A 7,175-nucleotide genomic window follows, 5' to 3' on the forward strand; every position below is an offset into this window, starting at 1 on the left:
CCCAGAGTCATGGGATTGAGCCCCACATCGGGCTCCCTGCTCAGCGGGGAGCCTGCTTCTTCCTCTCCCTCCCTCCGCCTGCCGCTCCGCCTACTTGTGCTCTCTCTGTGTCAAATAAATAATAAAAATCTTTTAAAAAAATTAAAATTAGAATCACCATATGATTCAGCAATCCCACTTCTCGATGTGTGTGTGTGTGTGTGTGTAATCTCAGTGTATAGTTTCAAAAGAACTGAAAACAGGGTCTCAACGAGATATTTGCACATCCATTGTTCATAGCATTATTCACAATAACCAAGAGGTAGAGGTGACCCCCGTGTCCAGTGTGGGTAGACAGATAAACACAATGTGGTACAAACATATAATGGAGCACTGCTCATCCTCAGAAAGGAAGGAAGTCTTGTCACATGGTACAGCATGGACAACACAGACGCAACATTGAGTGAAATAAGCCAGTCACAAAGACACACACTGTGTGATTCTTCTTGTACAGATATCCAAAGTAGTCGAAGTCACAGAAAACCGGAAAGCAGAACAGTGGTTACCAGGGCTCTGGGGAAGGGAGTACGGGGGGTTCCTATTTAATGTGGACCAAGTTTCAGACTGCGAGATAAAAACTCCAGGAGACCGGCGACTACGCGAATATGTGTAACGACTTAAATGTATTTAACGCCACTGAACTATACACATAGAATAGGGTGGTAACTTTTATGTTGTTTTTTTTACCACAACTAAAAATAATTTTTATTTTTTAATTTTTTTTTAGATTTTATTTATTTATTTGACAGACAGAGATTACATGTTCGCAGAGAGGCAGGCAGAGAGAAAGAGGAGGAAGCAGGCTCCCTGCTGAGCAGAGAGCCCGATGTGGGACTTGATCCCAGAACCCTGGGATCATGACCTGAGCTGAAGGCAGTGGTTTAACCCACTGAGCCACTCAGGCGCCCTAAAAATAATTTTTAAATAGAAAATTGACTGTTTAAAGTAGATATAGTAATAATATATTGTGAGGTCTATAACCTGTAAAAGCAAAATGTATTATGCCCATACGCAGAGGAGGAAGATGGAGACACACTACTGTAGATTCTTACATTACATGTGAAAAATGACAATGTTATTTAAAGATATATATATAAAATAAAAGTATTTTTTTCTTTTACTTTTATGAAATAAAAGTAAAGAGGCATAACTAATAAGCCCATAGTCTAGATAAAATGAAACATTAAAAATTACTCAGTTACTCAGAAAGAAGGCAGAAAAATATAGAAAAGGAATAAGAAATAGCTGAGACAAACAGAAAAGAAACAGTGAGGTGGTGCACAAGCACAACCATATCAATATTTACATTAAGTGTCAATGGTCTTGTTACTCCAATCAAAAGGCAGCATTTATACAACCTTATTTTTTAAAAATCAAAAATCCAAGAATACGCTATCTGCAAACATGCACCTTAATCATGAAGACACAGATAAGTTAAACGAAAGATGCTGTGGTCTGAATACAACCACCCCGGCCTCCTGCCCCCTCCCCCCCACACTCCTGAGTGGAAACATTAACGCTTGTTGTGATAGTATTAAGAAGTGAGGCTTCCCGGCGATGCTCAGATCGTGCAAATAGAGCCCCTGGCTGGAATTAACGATCTTATCAAAGAGGCACCTAACCTCCCACCATGTAAGAATCCCGAGTGGGCCTTCTCTAGATTGCAACCATTCCGGCCCCTTGATCTTGGACACCTTTTTTAAAGGGAACTCTACCCCCCAACGTGGAGCTCAAATCCATGACCTCAAGATCAAGGGTTGCGCGCTCCACTGCCTGTGCCAGCCCAGCCCTGATCTCGGACTTCTCAGCCTCCAGAACCACGAGAAATACATTTCTGTTTTTCAGACACCACCCAGTCAGTGGCATTTGTCACGGCAGCCCGAACAGACTGAGACAGATGGGAAAGATACACTCTAGGAGCAGCTGTCACAAGAAAGCTTCAGTGGCCATGTGAACGCGGTAGAAGGCAGACTCCGGGACATGGACTGTGAGAAAGGGGCTCACTTTGTTACGACGGGAGTGTCGAGTCACCAAGCAGACACCACCATGCTGAGAAGTCTACGCACCTAGTAACAAATTCTCAAAACACAGAAAGTCTGAGGGGCACCTGGGTGGCTCAGTGGGTTAAGCCGCTGCCTTCGGCTCAGGTCATGGTCTCAGGGTCCAGGATCAAGTCCCGCATCGGGCTCTCTGCCTGCCTCTCCATCTACTTGTGATTTCTCTCTGTCAAATAAATATATAAAATCTTAAAAAAAAAAAAAAACACAGAAAGTCTGAGGGGACTGAAAGAAGTAATCAAATCAGCTGAAGAGCTTACAGTCCTTTCCCAATGATGAGTAGAGCAGAAAATAAAGATGCAGCAGACCCGAGCAGCCCTCTTGTCCGACTTGACCTAATCGACATTTGTATAACAATCTCCCACCACCAACAGAACACACATTCTTCTCAAATGTGTACAAATGTCACCAATCCATGGGGCACCTGGGTGGCTCAGATGACTGGGCGTCTGCTTTCAGCTCAGGTCATGATCTCAGGGTCTGAGGACTGAGCTCCACATTGGGCTCCCGACTCCATGGCAGGTCTGCTGCTGCTTCTCCTTCTGCCTCTCCTCCTGCCTGTGCTCTGTCTCTCTCCCTCTCAAATGAATAAATAAAATCTTTTAGGAGAGAGAGAGAGAGAGAGAGAGAGTCGCTAAGATAAACCATATCTAAGTACCATAAAACAAAGATCAACAAATTTTAAAGGACTGAAATAAAGTATGTATTTATGAAATAAAGTATGTTCTCACAGAATTGAATTAGAATTAAATATCAGAAAGATATTTGGAAACTAATTTGGAGATTAAACAACACATATAAGTAAACAGTGGTCAAGGGAGAAATTACAAGGGAAATTAGAAACAATTTCGAGCTGAAAACAGGAGGTGGGAATGAGCAGGGTGCAGCTAAAGCAGCCCTTGGAGGGGAAATCATAGTTGCAAATGCTTGTATCAGCAAAGACAAAACGATTTCAGTTTTCACCTTAAAATACTAGAGAAAGAACACAAAATTAAACCCACAGTTGGTAGAAAGTGGATGGAGATGGCGGGAGGCGTGATAGCTAGTTGGCCAGGCTGCCGAGCCTTGGATGCCCTGCTGGAGAGCCCATGGCCAGGAGAGGGGCAGCAGGATCCTTCACGAGCTTGTTCAGAAAGAGCCTCTCCCCAGGGGAGTGCGGAGCAGTCCCAGGCAGCTGCTGAGGGCAGTGGGAAGTGAGGTCACCAAAGACAGGGCACAGCGAACAAGCCAGCCCGTCTTTCTCCTGCCTTCCCCCACGAACCCCAAACTACAGGAGGTCTTGACCCTCCATCCTGCCGTCGGGAATGTAGCCCATAAGCAGAAGTTTATCAGTGAACTTCCGTGAAAAAGAATTCTGCAAAGTGGTCTTTATTACATTTAACTATCGAGTTCATTTTTCAGTGGGCATTTGATTCATCTGATAGTTATTTTTAAAGCTGCTATTGTGTTCTCTCTTGGGGCCAGATGTCTACGTATTCCAACTGTACCCTGTCCAAATACCCTTGCAGATATAAATTTGGCCAAGAAGATTTTATTTTCTCACCAGTTGTTAGCAACAATAAATTCTGTCGCAGCTGTGACCCCCAGCCTTGCTCTGAGCATGTTATCAGCTGCCGTATTTATTATGCATCAGCTAAAAGGTGGACTGTGTATTTAATTTTTAGCTGAGACAAGGCAGTATCGGGAGTGTGTGTCCAGAAGACCGACTGGTGGCAGGCGGTGAGCAAGCGCCAGGCCCTGGGTTGAAGCTACATGGTCAGCACCTCCAGCTCCAGGAATCACCAACCTCCTTGTGACTCAGGAGACCTGATCCACACGGTCCCCACCTGACTGCAGACTGTCCCAGCCCTTGTGCTCGGGCCCCACCCCTTCCTGCAGGTCACAGTCCAGGGGTGGGGACCCGGCCCCACCCCTCAGTGTCAAGGTCTGAGTGCCTAGCACAGCCGTGTCCCCTGCTGCCCACCCCAATTCTCAAGCACAGCGTCTCCCCGCGGCGGGGACGGACGTGGTCCGCACCTGCAGCTCCTGGATCTCTAAAGTCGTCCCCTCTCTCCTGCTGCCCGCGTGAGCTGTGGGCTCAGGTATTGTGGGGGACTCCAGGAAGGCGTGCTGGGGGTGTAGATGTGCTCACCTCTGAGATTATCAGGGTCCCGGAGGAGGCAGGCCCCGGGCTGGGCTCCCCCTTATAGCTGTCTCTCAGGGGCGTCTCTGAGCCAGCCTGCGGAGGCTGGCGAGGGCATCGCCTTCAGGGCCTGCGGGGGCCTCTGGACACTGGGCATCCTTCTGTTTGTCACCCTCTTCCTCACAAACAGAGGTAGGTGAGCACCCTTGGAGAGGGGGACGCAGGCTGGCTCGGACCACACCCCGAGCTCCAGCCTTCTTGGCTTGACCTGCTCCAGGGAGGAGGAGGGAGCCCCGCCCACGGGCCCTGGGCTCCAGCAAGGACTTTCAGAGCTCATCGGCCTGCCCGGAAGCCACACGTGTGCTGTCCCTGAGCAGGCCGGCGCCTTGGGTCACCGCCCTGCACTGTGGAGCCCCTCCTGGCTTCTGTGGGCTCCGCAGGCACCCCCAGGGGCTCCCGCTGGCTTTGGCTGGTCTTTGCTGCTCCTCATGGCCCCGTGTGTCAGGGAGGGCACAGCGCTTCCTGCGGGGGCAGCCGTGGCTGTGGGAGCTGACACACATCGTGGCCTGGACCTGGGCATTCCACGTGGGGCTGACCGTAAACCTGGTGTGGGTCTGGTACAGGTTCCAAGGTACCTGGCTGTGAGAGGGAGGCCCCTGGAGGAAGGGTCCTGGCCCACAAGCCCAGCTTAGAGCCAGCTCCCTGGTCTGGGGATGTGGGCCGGGGCGCGGCGGTGAGGGAGGAGGCAGGCAGGCCGTACCCAAATGAGGGTGTAAGCAAGGGGACAGACTTGGGCCCCACTCGGGCCCCAGACGACAGTCAGGCCCGGGCCCTCCAGGGCTTGACCGCAGCCAGAGGACGCACTGGACAGACAGACTCTCCTGGATCTTGCTCACGTTCCTGCCCACCGTCCCCTTGGCTGTGGTGACCACCGTCAGTGCTGTGCTTCTGATCAAGGGGCGAGGTACAGGGCTGGGACATACCTACCGCGACTCCCCAGGGTCCCTGCCTCCCGCCCAGGGCTGTGTTTCAGGGTCCGGTTTTCTCTGTCACCTGACCCCACCAGTTCTCACCTGACCCCACCAGTTCGCTTGGCCTGGGCAGGGAGAAGAGTCGGGGGCCACATGCTGGCCTCACTCTGCTGTGGGGTGGGGTTCCATAAAGGGGGCGTTATGGGGCGGCCCTGCACCCCTCTCCTCGGGGCACAGCCAGAGAAGGGGAAACACTTGCCAAGCGGTAGTCTGCACGGTGGGAAGAGCCCACCCATGTCCTGCTCACAGCCCTGCTGCCTCCAGGGGTCCTTGGACAAGTCGCCCTGTGCCTCAGTTTCTCCATCTGTGAAATGGTAGCAGAGGCCGCTGGAATTGACCCCTCAGGGTCACGCAGCGCCCAACCCCACTGGCTACTCCTGAGGGAGGGGCTCCCCCAGTGTCGGCAGCTGAGTAGGGCGGGGGAGCCGGACAGAAGGCCCCGCAAGGCCCGCGGAGAGGGCGCCTTCTAGCCTTGAGCGGCCTGCTGGGGCTGGGCTGTGGGGCTGTGCGGGGTGGGCACTAAGCAGCCTGAGCAATAGCGTGAGCAGCTACCCGAAAACCCGCCCGGGGGGGTTCTCTGGCAAGCCCCCAGCAGAGCGCTGGGGGAGGACACGAGGCCAGGGGAGTGGCCACAGCTGAGGCACTGCTCACCCCCTTCCTCCTAGTGTCTTTCCAGCTCAGTGCTCCCGCCAGGAGGTGAGTGACCCCTCACCCCAGACCCTCCCAGCCCTGAGTCTGGAGGTACAAAGACCACCACCCTATCCACAAAGTGGGGGAGGGGCAGGAGCCCCAGTTGTGGGGAAGAGATGTCATAGGTAAGGCCTGGCTTTGATTCCGAGCCTCGGAGATTGGTTCTGGCTCTGTGGGCAGCGGGGAGCCCGGAGGACACAGCACGTGAAAGGCCCCTGGGCTGCGGGTGCATCTCAGCCAGCCTCCGGGTGGACAGGGTCCCCGCCTTCCCTACCTTGGGGCTCTGCAGTGAGGCCCCGACGCGGGGTAGGGGGCAGACTCCAGGGTGGCGCAGAGGCTCAGGGGAGAGGACGGCAGGTGCTGAGCGGCGAGAGGAGCCAGAGCTGGGCGGGGCCCGGAGGGGGTGAGGGCGGGACCCAGGCCGTGGACCCGCGGGGCTGGGGCGCTGTCTGGGTGAGCCCCGGCTGCTCCAGGGCTGGGCGCGGGGCCGGTGCTGCCCACGCGGCTCTCCAAACCATTGTGAAGAAGGGAGCGTCGGGGACACTGGAGGAGAACGTGGCGCTCGCCAGCCCTGCCCTGGGAGGAGCCACCTGGGAGCCGTGAAACCAAGACGAAGCACCAAGAAATCCGGGAGGCTGGCACGGCTGCAAACCCCGTGCCCCTGGAGCCCTCACCTGGCACCAGAGATTAAAGGGCGGAGGCCAACCAGACCCCCTCTCCCCCGCGACGGCAGTGTGGGGTCTGCAGCCCGGGAGGGGCAGGGGCGGCCTGCTGGCGTCCGGCGAATGGGGACGGTGGCCCCTGCCGGGTGCTGACGGTGGCCAAGGGGAGAGGGCCACCAGCGGTCCCGGGAGCAGAGCGCGCCTGGCTGGAGACCCCAGGCCCGGAGAGAGAAGCAAAGTCTCTCAGGGCCGGGGAGCCCCTGCTGCACAGTCGCCCCGTATCTTCCCTGATTCTACTGGTCTTTCCACCGGTTTCTGTAAGAAGTTGACACCAATTTCATATTAAAAACAAAAGAAAACCAATACATATGTGGGCGCCAGGTGGCTCCGTCGGTTAAACTTCCAACTCCCCCTATCTCCGCTAGGCCTTCATCTCCCAGCGTCGGGAGTGCAGGTCCCACACTGGGCTCCGTGCTGGCCGAGGAGCCTGTCATTTAAGGCCGACATTCAGATGCTGTTTATGAATCAACGTTTCTTCAAAATTTTCACGCCAAGTGGAGAGCATGCATTGTCC

This window comes from Mustela nivalis, assembly GCF_964662115.1.
Source record: "Mustela nivalis genome assembly, chromosome: 2".
NCBI lineage: Eukaryota > Metazoa > Chordata > Mammalia > Carnivora > Mustelidae > Mustela > Mustela nivalis.